Raw genomic sequence first — 14207 nt, 5'->3', positions numbered from 1 at the left:
ATTCTATTCTATTCTATTCTATTCTATTCTATTCCATTCCATTCCATTCCATTCCATTCCATTCCATTCCATTCCACTCTTCCTTATGGTCGCACCACACCTCTCTGTGTCAACACAGCAAAACACTGAGGCCAAATTCTTTAACAGTAAAATTTAATTTTACTCAACCTGGCTATGACTTTTAAGCTACATCTCAGCCCATAGGAAAAAAAAAAAAAAAAAAAAGGAAAGATTGACTCTGTGTTCACTTTTGGCATTTCTACAAACCTGTCTATCTAGGCATCTCGTGTCAGCCTTTGCAAAAGACTAACAGTGTCTCTCAGTTTATCTAGACAGCTCAGTATTATCAGCACAAACCCCATTTCCTACCTGTGCTTTTGAAATTTCATTTCCCTTGGCCAGAAATCCTTTTCTGCGAGAGTACACATCTGAAAATGAAAGGCATAGGAAAAGCCAGAATCTCTGGAGAATTAAGTTTGGCTCAAACATCAAATAATACTTTGGATCTTAAGATGGTCTTAAACTAAAAACGATTTTTCATTTCTCCACACAGAAAGGATTTCTTTTTTTATTTCAGAGAGAAATACAGCTTTTTGTCACGTAATCTTCCAGAGCATCCAGACTCATCAGCAGTATAGTTTGTGAGTATCTAACTTGCCTGTCAGTCTGTATCATACTCAAGAGCATCTGCTACCACACTGCATAGAGAGAGCTACAGATTTCATGAACAGGTGTTTATTCAATACTGAATTTATTTAAAAGGTGTTCTGTTGTCAATTGATATGCTTCCAGCAACACCAAGATGTTTCAGGAATAAAAATATCAGGCACTTAATGAGAATTCTGTCTGTAACAGGTGAGAAGACTATGAAACAGGTCAAATTCACTCCTTGGCAACACTGGTTAAAAAGTTTTCCTAGCAAATACCCAAAATCAAGGCAGAAAAAGTTGTACCTGCTAATAACAAGAAACCTTTCCTGCACAGTGTCTCAACGTATCTCTTGCACTAAGAATTCCAATGGAAAATCTGAAGCCTTTCAAGGGTGCAGGAGAACTATAGGAAGCCAAAACTATTATCTACTATTAGCCTTTATGTAACACTCCTTATGATGAGAGTAGTGAATATGCAAGAGGTGTAGAATTGGATGAAATTTGCAGATTAAATGACTCAAAATAAAAAGGGAAAACAAATTGTACACATTAAATTTTGAGGCAAGTATCTTCAGAATCCTACATGCTTATGGTCCCTATTTTTAAGACAGAGTTCATTTTATACCTCTTTTGACTTGATGAAGTTTTAAAATGCATCTCACGTAATACAATTACAAGAAAATGTGTATTTGTTGCCAAGATGATTAGAAAAGTGTGGGTTTATTTAGCACAGCAGGTCATATTTATATGAATGACATGTAAAATAAGTGGAGTATTACTCCTTTTTTTACATATACTCTAGAACTCAAACCTAAACTATGAAATCTTCACCTTATATGGATCTCTGCAAAAAAATCTGCAATCATGGTGATTCACAAAGATCCTGAATTAAAGGTAAGAGTAAAAATCTTCAAATATTTAAATTTCCTTCAATGTGTAAAACAACAGCCATTTTTTCTGGCAAAAGACTGATACCTGTGGCAATGAAAAAAACATGAGGTCACTACAATTTATAAAATCTCATGGAATTCTTGAGCAATTGTTTAATGAAAATATGGACACAAAGGTCTGTGTGTTAATTATAACTGTAATGAATATTCATTCCAAAAATTCCTGTGGTGTCCTAACAACATATTTCTAACAGAGAAGAGGTAAGGAGGAGAGCAAAGGCAGAAATCATTTTAATATGCCCACTTTTTGCATCTTCCTCTTTTTCTAACAGTATTTCTTCTTCACCTTTTCTTTCCTTCACGTTCATTTCCTTTTATAAGTTTTCTCCCTGCCAGCCCAGAAGATATGCAGTAGCTGGCTTCCTTGAAGCAGGAATATTGTTCATAATTTATAATCCATTGCCACTGAAAGGTACAGGGAGAAAGAGAAGAGGAAGAGAAGAGAGAAAGAGAGAGAGAGAGAGAACAGAAACACAGAAAAATGAATGGTAGCCTGCAATAAAACCAGTCATTCTTCTCAAGCTAAGGGAGAAAACAGAAGCCATGAAATAATGATGGGTCTTGCAGCCCATTTGTTGACTTTTTGAAATAGGATGTAGTAAGCACAAGCAGGATAATTTAAAATATCAATTTTAAATTGGAGCTTGAAGCAGAGGAGAGGATGGAGGATGCTCAGGTGTGGCTGGTGGTACTGACAACTGGCATGGGGACTGAGAACTACCCGAGCCACATCAGTGCAGGCAACTCCAAAATGAAACTCCTGTCAACTCCATTTCATCTCCACCAGTGTCAACACTGCACTCCCTCCATTATTACAGTAGCCTTCTATCTCTTTTCTGATTGCTATTGCAGTTGATACCTCAGGGAATAATGCTGCATTATTTTTCACTTTGTGGATAATCACCTGTCTCTTTAAATCAACATCAGGTGTCAGCTCAGGACCTTCACAACTAAAAAACCTCTTACTGAGTTGGTGGGAAGTAAGACTCATATCCTAGTGCCTAATCAGTTTTTTTAGCAGCTGCTTTATGAAAGCAGCCTCACAGAAGAATCACATTTTCACCTGTTTTTATTGTCCTGACACCATTGTTTTTGTTGTGGAAGTGTGCTTCTCTGGCTCAATTTGCTTTGCTAGGACACACTGCACTGGGGCTTTCACAGCCACTCCTGATTTGCAAAAGAAATACCATTACAGCAGTGCCATATTTCTGTGTGGTTTTCTTTCCCCAAATGATGTATGGATAATTCTGATTGGGATAATCCCAACATTTTATGGCTAAATATGTCGAATTAGAAACCCAAAAAATCCATCAAAAAGCCAAAAACAGGTGAAAATCACATCACTTCATTTTAAAAAAGTATTTACATGGTTATGATTCCTTCTAAGGAGGAAAGTCTAGGAAGATGAAATCTGACCATTGAGGAAATACAGAATGAAGCTCTGTGGATGCAGCTAGGTAATTAGAGGGTAGACACAAGTTCTGCTGGTTGGAGAGTGTAATGGTTTAAGCCAAAACCAGCACAGAGAGCGTTAGTCTTCAGGCACTGCCCCTGCCTGAGGCAACTCAGTGAGACCCAGGAACTGGCCACAGCAACAGCAGTTCATCCAAGAAAATACATATTCATGCAAAGTGACTAACCAAGGTCAAAATGTTAATTTTCTCCAGGAAGACAGACAGTGGAACCTCCTCTAGACCTGTATTTTGCATCCTTTTTCCATCTGATGCTATTGGTTGACAGGTACTTCACATATTAAAATCCTTCTAGTCAACCCAGATAGGTAAGAAAGGTGTAAGTGTGTGATTTTTGCCTTTATTTCTTTAGAAACCCCAGAGATTCACCAGTACAAAGAAAGGGAAGGAGAAAGAACAGGGAATAAGGAGCAAGACAAATTATTAAGAGCACCTTCAGCAATCACTGTATCCCTTTTGAATGGCTCGTGATGAGCTGCACCTGTCCCATTTTCAGCTAAGAAGTATTTGAGATGTCTGAGAAGATGAAAAGACTGATAATGAAGGTATAAAAAAAAAAAAAAAAGAGGGGTATCATTTCTGCAGATATAAGAAAGAGGAATTGGTGTCCAAGCTGCAAAAGGAAGGAAGAGAAAGGTTATATGTGGTACAGATTAAGGGGTAGAAATCTGCAGATAGAGAAGAGAATTGAGGATAAAAAACACATAAAGAAGAAATGACAGAGGAAATAAGCTAAGGGGTAAGAAATGAGAAAGGAGTAGCAAAATTAGAAGATCATGTCTCAACATGGCTTTGCTGGAGAGAAAAACATCTGTTGAGGTAATCAGAGCAGTTGTTGGCCACCGACACCCTCTTCTGTCAGGTGCTAGGGTGGCTCCATGGGTCTGTGGTAACAGAGAAGAGGCTCATGAGGGTCAAAGTGCCCTTAGAGAAAGCACACTTGATCCTGCTTCATCACAGGGACAGATAAAACTAAATAGAGAAATGAACTCGGCTTTTTGAATGGAGAAATTATTGGCACCTTTTGTGGCTTTTTTTTTTCTTTGGGTCCTATCTTTTCGATAGTCTTTAGAGACAACAAGAGAAATTTACTTAATTTAATATACTTACAGTTAGAACAAACTTTTGAAGATTGATTTTGGTATTAAGAAAAAAAAGTGCAACTTAAACAATTAAACAAATGCTTAGGGAAAAATCCTTTGTCTGCCCTCGCCATGCTAACTTCATTCCAACACCTTTTGTGGTGAACAAAAATCGTCTACTTTTCACAGTCAAATCTGAAATCAAGAAGCCTTTTATATTCCTATACATAGTCTGCTGTTAATTACAGGACTAAAATTGTTATTGATGAAAAGACTCATTAATTCCAACAATACAGACTAAATGGAATGTTTTTCTGCATATAAGCAATAAATATCTCTACTGTTGTAGACCATAACTTCTGTCCTATGTTAAACCTGCCAATTAACTACAGTAGTTATGATTGATTTCAACACCCACCTTTCCTCCACAATTAAAATTAATCCTTCTACTTTATGCTCATTAGTGAATAATTTAGTGTGCTTGGAAATCATTCCCTTTTTGCTTACCTGTGTCCATCTTGAGAGTCAAGAAGAGAATTCCTTGTAACTTTTTTAAATATAAAACTATACTTTTTGCCATATAGGTCAGTTTTGGAGGTGTTGCTGCGGGGGATTAAGACATCATCATTAAATTCCCTTTGGCAAAAACAGCCTCAAAAACATTTTGGACCTTTCACCCCTGCATTTATTTCTCAGAGTTTTAGGACTGAGAATAATGAGAAAATAGATGTTTTTGTAAGATATATATATATAAGGAAAAAATGTCCCAACTACTGACTTTAATTTATACACTTACTAAATAATTGAAGATAAGAAGATAATACTAGACCTGCAAAAGCATATACTCTGAGAAGAAATTAGATCATTTTGGATGCTTAACAAGAGCATGAGAGCCATTAAAGAAAGAAAATGTTACCCAAGAAGGTTTTTTTATGCTGAAGTAGAAGTCCAGCTGATGTGCTTTCCAAATTTCATATGAAATGTTGAATTTCATTGAATTAGCTCAATTTCTTTCCCTTTACTTTTTGATTTCCATAGGTGCTAATGTGCAGCAAGAGAGGGCAGGGGTGGAGTGTGCACTGCAATCGTGATTTCTGAGGAAACACTTTTAAATGCTGTGCAGTGCAGTTCAGTGCAATGCACAAGATTGTTTGCTTATCCAGGAAAATAAGACATCTGAATAATAACTGAAATGTAGAAAAGCAAACAAACGGACAAACAAGTAACAAAACTACTTCCTGCTATCATGGAGCCCTGCTAGCATTTGGAAAAAATGGATTTCTCTGAAAAAAAACATTGATGAACTTCTTCAGAAACAGACACCTGAGCTGAGGGAAGGGATTATATATAAATCAGAGCAAAGGAGGTGAAGAAGAAGGATTAGCAGAACTAAGTGTAACCGAAGCAATTTACCCCTCACTGAATTTACTTTGAGCTACTTAGGAGAGAAACACTCTTGTGCTAGCATTTGAGCCTTAAAGGGACAAGGTGCTCTTTAAAGCTAAAGTATTGTACAGATGCACTTAAAGGCTGTTTGCCAGTCAACTGCTATTCAACCAGTTTGTTCCCTACATCACACACAATGTACAAGAACTGACATATTGCCATGAAAAGGGCAGCCAGGCGTTCTCTGGATATAACCAACATAAAACATAACCTTGGCTATAGAAACATAATAGTATTGTCTAGTGGTACATAGCTTCTACTATTAGTAGTCTTTTTGGTATCAGAATCACTCCTTGATGCACTGTTTTGAAAAGGTTTATTTACCCACACACAGAACACATAGTTTAAAAAAATCTTTAAAGTTTTATGATGTCCTGCTGACTAACAGTACAAGTCATCCTTATTTGCTAAATGATCAGGTTAGCTGCTAAATGGCCAGCTGATGGAATAAGTTATAATTTTGTTTTAAAAGCTGACATGCCACTGTCCTGTGGCATTAAGACAATTACATTGCCCTGTAATTGTCTTAACACAAATCACAGATGTTTTAATTACAAATTTCATAACAGCTGTCCTTCACCTTAGCTGCCCTACACTTGCTTGAATATCTGCAGCCACCAAGTAGTGAAATTCCTCACAGCCTCCTTTGATTCCCTTACTCTTACCATTTCCTCCAGTCCTCCAATTCTCCATTAGCAGTCACTCTGACTACCTTAAAATGAGTCCAAGTTCTGCATTTTCATACTTAACAACTTATTTATAATAACATGCCACCTTCTGCATGAGTTAAAGCCTTTCATTTCTACTTAGAGCATGATTAACAGAACTAAACACATACTTTTCAGTGTTGATAAGCAGGACAAAAAGATGACAAATGAGAAAGAGGGAAGGGTATTTTTAGGTGTTTGGTTGGTTGATTGGTTGGTTTTGGGAGGGAAACACATTCTGTGCTGCATGTTTACAACCAAGACCCGATAAACAACAAAACTGAAAAAAGATAAAAACATCTCACACACACGTACACAGACAGACTCACACCCAATTTTAATAACAGGTGCTCTGCTCCCATACATTGCTCCTGGCTTTTCTTGAATGCACATCATTGACTGCCCATCTTAAGTCATTCGTCATGAAGAAGAAATTACACAACTTCTTATTTGTCATAGGCTTTCAGAGTCTGCAGTGCTATTTTCAGGGAGCATTTGTAAGTGCTTTCAGCTACAATCTAGGCTTTGATTCCTCATCCTTTTGGCAGTAGGGAAATTTCTAACTCAGGCTTCATGAGCACCTGCATGCCTGGCTTTCACAAAGTATGGTGGATTTTGGAAATTTCAACTGTTAAAAAAAAAGTTAACACTACACAAAAGAATATTGTTCTACATCTTTCCACTGAGATGGCTTTAGTCTACTATAGCCACCTCTGGAAAATTTTAAAGTTACAATATTAATTTCAAAGACTACTGGACAACTTTTCTATTATTTATTTTTCAGCTCAGATTTTCAGCAGAAGCACATGTCTTAGTAAGTAGAATTGGTGCAATCACATTTATGACAAACACTGAAATCTAGATTTTCAAGTAGCTAATGCCTTTGATTTCAGATTATCAACTTGAAAGCCAAGAAACAAATTTTCACAATTCTCCCTTAAAAATTGTTCCTTAAAGTTGCTCTAAGGTATATAGTCAGATCTTTGGAGCTCCACATGAGCTTGCAGAAATTTGAGCTCAAAAATTCAGATGAAATTACAACATACAGCACTATTTTTTCCTTCTATAATATATCTTTATAAACTACAAATAGATATACAAATATATATACAAAATGATGCAACATTGTCTTTAATCATGGTATGAATATCTGCTAAGAATGTATATTCACAAAAATAATTGTGATCTGCAAGGAACTCATGGATCATAGACTTTTTGTTCCTTACTAGAGTAAAAAAAAAAGCTTATTTTTTTTCTTGAGTAACTCTAAAAATTAGTTTGCATGAAACTATTTATGCATTTTTCTATTACTTATTTTCTATGGCTATTCTTATTCATCACAGGCAGAATGTTTTAATTGTTTCCTAATTCCTTTTTTCTTATGATTTGTCCTATAAATCATACAAATAGAATAACAAACATTCTTTACATCTGTTCTCTGCCTGCCTGTATTTTATTTACCACAGTTGTTTAAAGAACAGCTGAAATATAACTTTCATAAACACTTATTTGCAAGAAACAAAAATTACAAAAATCTCTTCTCTAGTGAATTATAATTAGTGTAAAAATACTTTTATTTTCTATTGATTTTTTTTTTTTTTGAAGGCTTGGACCTACCTACTTTGCATGAGATGGCTTCTGCTGAAGCCTGACGTCTGAAAATATCATCATTGTTAAACCAAGCAGACATATATCTGCAAAATTCAGTAACTGTCAAAGTTTTGCCTCATTACAAAGGACCATCCAGATGCCAAAGCACTGGAACAGAGTCTACAAGAGGCAGCATCTGGCACTTTGGCAAACTAGGCTGGCAGATGGTTTTACATTTGCTGTTGCTACTATTTTTTTTTTTTACTGCCATATCCTCTTTTTTTTGTTCTTGAAAGAACTTCATTTTAGAAAACTAGACACTATTTGAGTAACTGTTCTATTCTATACAAAAATTTCCTTGCTTTCAAATAAGTGATAAAAATTAAAGAAAGAATAAAATTAAAAAGACTGTGGCTCTGCATCTGTATTGTAATTACAGTGAACTCACCCATATAGCATGCATTTACTTGTGTGTAGATATTGAATTCTGAATTCAGACATCATGTTGATTTTTTGAAACAGATGAGATATGTGTGTCTTTTTACAAACAGCCTCACAGTAAATTTGTATCTGAGAAGCATGAGTAAGCTTCTTAAATGGGGACATTTTATAAACTCCTGTTTTCATAACAATTATCAAAGACCCACTTCTATCTTGACTTTTAAAAATAATCTCATTAATAGCTATGATGAACAACTCCACACCACTGAGTTTAAATTTCTCTTCTGTTTTAGAGTGAAAATACCACATACTTCAGTTATTTATTTCCCTGAGCAAAAAGCTCAGGCCTTGCTACTGACTAAAGAAAAAAAATAAAATTATTGGATCTGGATTTGAAATCCAAAGCTTCACAATGAATTTCTACCTTTTCCAAGGAAGAAACAGCTAAGAAAGACTCCAGGGAGGTAGAAAGTCTGTTTAAGTGATTCCAGGTTTATGTCAATATCTCAGATTTGCAAGAATCTTTAATATCTACCAGTTGCTAACAGTGTTTGGCATCTGCAGTGTGGTGTGACATTTGCTGGTGGACATTGGTTCATCAAAAGTCATTTCATGATGCCTAAATACACAACTTTCCTACTCAAATAGTAGTTACGTGCTCTACCAGCTATGTCATTGAATGTGTGTGTCTCTACTGCCACCTATCAGTGTCTGCACATTTTAAAAAACCTATAGAAACTATGAAGGCAAAAATAAAAGAAATAAAAGGCAGAAATAAAACATCATCCAAAACTGCACAAAGGACAATATTTTTCTAATTCCTGCCAGGCAAAAAGGATCTGAATCTATTCATATTGTTGCACAAAGGTAAAATTTTCTGTACTGGGTTACCCTAAGTCTTCAGTGGTTTTCATCTCAAGTCTTCATCTCATTTACTTCTCAGTCTTTCACCAAAATCACAGCAATATACTTTGAAAAGATGAGTTATTTATACATAGACTTGATGCACTTATACATATGACTAAAAGATTATCTTAAAAGCAATGTAAAAAAAAATGAAAACACTAAGTGCAATTAATGATGAATCAAGTGAAAAGTGTAGGCAATTCTTGTCCTTTTTTGAAAACAGAAATCTTGAAAAGAACACAGTGAACTCTTACAGTAAGGGCAATACGGAGAAGGAAGCAACATGAGAAGGTAAAGTAAAATTCAGGACACAATGTGGCACATAAGTTTAGAAAACAAGTGAGGAAGCCCTCAAACTTAAGAGGAGTTACTGCCCTGATAATGATAGGCCTTGGATTCACTACGGGACTGATTCACTTTGACTCATAAAGTCACTGCCAAGAGGCTAAGCACTGGAGCAGTGCAGTCTAAATTATGCCGTAAGGTCTACACATGTAACCTGGTAATTTGCCAAGGCCAATGTCAGTACATTATGTTTGCTCACTGTTTGCAGAATAGACATTTTGTTGCGTGAAGAATTTTAACTTTTTCTTTACTTTGATGAACTCTGAGTCCTGAAAGTTGAATATGTGTGAGAATTTTGCCACCACTGTCCAAACATAATGACTAATACACTGAGGTTTCTCTTGGTATTTTTCTTGTAAATAGCAGACAGAAAATGTACTATTTCAAAGTACAGCAAGAACAACAGCTAGAGTAACTATTTTTTTTTTTCCTTTACAAAGGTTTTTTTTCCAGTGTCTTTTCATTTCAGTGGGGAACCCATTCAAGCATTGTACTAAAGAAGAAAGAAAACATGAATGATAAAACATAAATGGTCCTGAGAACATTGCAAGTGGCTGTAGACTTTTCAACGCATGTATGAGGCCCTACAGTCTTTATGTCATCAGATAGGTGCCACATTTGAAAAAATATTCCTGTATTACTCAGCATATTATAATAATGTTGGCTGCAATTTACTTCCCAATGTACTTGCAATTGAGGTGTGAAAGGCCCCTGGCAAATGCATGTATTTGTTTTTGTGAGCTGAAGTTACGATGCAGATTTTGTCCAAGAAGACTGATATGAGGAAGGGGAAGAAAACCTCTTGGTCTCATGCCTGGAACATGTTGACAGTGAATGCCAATGACACAGACAGGACTGTGAGGTTTTACTATCACAAATTATTGACAAATTATTGGGAAAAAATGACCTCCATTAGCCGAGAGAGTGGCATTGCTTGGCAAGGACCACCAGACAGGCGCTGTAAGGAGCGTCAGAGAGCACATCAGCCAACATGGACCTGAGACAGAGCCCTGATGCTCATGGCAGAAACTCACCGTCAGAAAGACAGTGGATAATGCCTGCGTGGAGCTGAGTGTCTGCCAGACATAATCCCTATGGACTAGAGACAGCCAGCAGTTCAGCTGAGTAGGATGAAGAGAAACAAATGCAGCCTTTCCAGAACACATTCCCAAGGCAAGGCCAGAGGAACCCCATCTCCATGAATGTACTGGGTTTGCGTGGCAAAGTTTCAGTAGTGGGGTGAGGAGGGCTAATCAGGTGGCTTCTGTGGGAAACTGACAGAAGCTTCCATTCCCAATGGAAGCAATGCCAGCTGGCTCCAAGATGGGCCCACCACTTGGCAAGGCCAGTCAACATCAGCAGTAGTGTCTCTGGGGTAACAGAGATAAGAAGGGGAAAAAAGATGTTGTGCAGCAATAAATGGGGCCAGAGAAGAAAAGAATCAGGATATGTGAGAGGAGCAGCCCTGCAGACACTACAGTCAGTGAAGAAGGAGGAGTAGAAGCTGCTCCACGCACAACAGCAGAGATTCCCCTCCTGCCAAGGAGACCATGGTGAGGAAGCTGTGTCCCTGCAGCCCATGGAGAACAATGGGGATGCAGAGACTCACCTGTAGCCCATGGATGACCCCACACCAGAGCAGGTGCATGTCAGGAGGTTGTAGCCCCATGGGAAGCCTGGACTGTAGAAGACTTCTGCTAGGACCTCGGCCTCTTGGAGAGAGGAGCCATGCTGGACCAGGTTTAGTGGCAGGGATTGCGACCCCATGGAGAATCCATGCTATTCTTGAAGGACTGCATCCCATGAAAGGGACCCACACCAGAGCAGCTAATGGAGGTAATTGTCTCATGGGAATGGCCCCATGTTGGAGCAGGAGAGAAGTGTGAGGAGTGCTCCCTTAAGAGGGAGGAAGAGCAAAAACAATGTGTGATGAACTGACCAGAACCCCCACTCCCTTTTCATCTGCACCATTCAGATGTTCCAAGGTTACAGCTGTAGTGGCTTCAAACTCCCTAAGGGGTTTTGGGAGAGGTTGCAGAGACAGGGACTGCAAAAGAAGGACATTACAGACCATTCACGGCAATTAGAACCTCCACTCCCTCCAAACTCTGACAATTTGGATATTACCTTATATATTTACAGGTGAGTGTGGGGACAAAGGTGGAAATCACAAGATGTGCAGTGCAGTCAAGGTAGGATGAACTGATTGCTGTGAGATCTTTGGGGACACGTGGATTTCTGCACAGTCAGGGGTCAGGAGATACCCTTTCTAGGCTGAACATGGTTAGGGTATTTAGGATGTTGCAGTTTGAACAAAAAAAAAACATTTTTCAGAATGAGCTTCTACTGACAACACCATTTGGAAAATACACGTGGCATAATAAGTGAATAAGAGCAGCTAATTGTGCAGAGGTGTAGGGTAAACTAGTTATCTGATTGTCTTCTTCTTGGGGAAAAAAACCCCTCAAAACATAAAAAGAAAACAACTATGCATCCATATGGTTTAAAAAAAATCTCATTTGAGATATTAAATACAGCATACAAATTCATAAAGTTTCATTTAAGATATGCCTGTTCCTCAAGGTATTTCTGTAGCGTTACTTTCTTATACTCCTGGTTAGCCAAGTGTGGTACCCTGTAGAAGTCAGACATGATATTTGTGATTCTTATTTGTGGGCTACACTGTGTGGAAATCCCACCTCCAAAAGTCTCATCCAAGACTTCCTAAGGAAAAGGTTTATCTCTGTTTTCAGTCCTTCACCTCAGGAGGTACACCTTGGCACCTGCAGGGATGCTGCAAACATGGCCAGCTGGTGTAACTTAATCCCTAAGGGAAAAAGTCAAGTTACCCACAGTATCCTATGAGTTACATGCAATAGGATATATATCTCTCTAAAAATTCAGAAACTAAATGGTATACAAAGAGAATGTAAGCTTTTCAGACAAGTGTAAAAGGCCTCACCTTTAATACCTTACTATTAAAGCAACACACTTTAAAATGTTGTGAGTCTCTAAAATAAAAAATCATTTGAGTGTTTTGCAAGGTTTGAAAGTCCAGTTAGCTTTCACTTAAAATTATTCTGTTAGGTGTGACTTAGCTTCCTCACCCCACTGAACTATCTAGAAAAGACAGAATATGAAAGAATCTAACATTACAATTTCTGGATTCTATATGAAATACCATATCAGCTTAAATAATAGTATTATTTGGTACAAGTAAAAAACTCTTACTTACTACTACATTATATAGTCAACTGTCAGAATTTCCAAGCTGCAGAATCAAGTAAGACTCCCACAAACCACAGTATCATAAAAACACCATCATTGTTAAAAACACCTAGGTTAAATCAGCCATTTCAATTCCATTCTTAGCTATATTCCACCAAGGCATTCCCTTCATGCCAAATGTGCAGAAATCCCAACACAGTGAACACTGGGACTATCATACTTTGAAAAACTCAACTAAACCTTGAACAATAATCTGAGCAGATGTTCTTGTTTATCTCACAGTATTTTGCTGGTTTAAAGCTGCACAGGACTAGAAATCTGTTGATTAAGGCCACTCTGAATGCCCCCAGCAAGGGTGGAGGGGAGAGAAACTTAACAGATGCAGCAAAACTCATCTGACCTCCTAATTACAAGTGATCCATGGGAAATACTGCAAGTGTATTGGAGAATGGAAGTATGGACTTCAGTCTTTCTCTAGCAGATGAGCAGTGCCTTGAAGAAGCTGCCAGCTGGCATGACCTATAGTAATTGGAACCTAAAATGTCCTAAACAACTCTGCAGATCTTCCGTCAGAACTAGAGAACCACAACAGACTCTAAAGACCTTTTTGTGGGATTTCTTTTAGTCCTAATTAAATGTTTTTGGAATACAAACCCAAAACTTCTAGTACTTCTCTGAATCTCTTTTTATTTTCCCCATCTGCAACAATTTTTTGTACATTTGTCCAACATTTGGCCAATCATGCAATTTCTGGCGGAGAATGGCACAGCAGCTGCGGCTAAAAAGACAAACTCCACTACTAACCTGTAGTATATAAAGTATACAGGCATTATGGAGGAAAGAGTGATGTATTCTCACCTAACCCACTTTAATATAAGCCAATATTCAGCAAAAAGTTCCCATCTAGTGTCAAGAGGAATGTACTCCCACCTTGTTGAACAGCTAGATATATAAAGTTGTTACAGATGGAAGGCAAACATCTGTCATGATGCCTTACCTAGCCATTGTCCCGGCTCAACCGCTCTTTTCCTTTCTGTTCACACAGTAGCATTTGTCAGCATGAGAAGATAAAGTGCACAGAAGAAAAGGACTGCAGAAGCAAATTTAATCTGTTCCTTCATCAGAGGAAATTTTAGGAGCAGAATTATAGCAGGGAAGTTTCCATAGTTAAAGCTTCCATAATTAAAAGTTTCCATAGTAAAAGCTGGGTATTTATATGCTGACATTTGGAGGGTTCTGTCAGTTTCAGAACACAGGAATCCTTTTTGATCTCAACCAACAGCCTGGCTTATGTAAAAATCAGATCTACATTTTCTCATTATTGGATAAACTGAAAGATCAAGTCCTGTGTGTTTACTGGTAGAGTTGCTTTTTGAAATTAGCATACATT

The sequence above is a fragment of the Zonotrichia leucophrys genome, chromosome 2 (assembly GCF_028769735.1).
Source record: "Zonotrichia leucophrys gambelii isolate GWCS_2022_RI chromosome 2, RI_Zleu_2.0, whole genome shotgun sequence".
Classification (NCBI taxonomy): Eukaryota; Metazoa; Chordata; class Aves; order Passeriformes; family Passerellidae; genus Zonotrichia; species Zonotrichia leucophrys.
Note: the sequence above shows the minus strand (reverse complement) of the source record.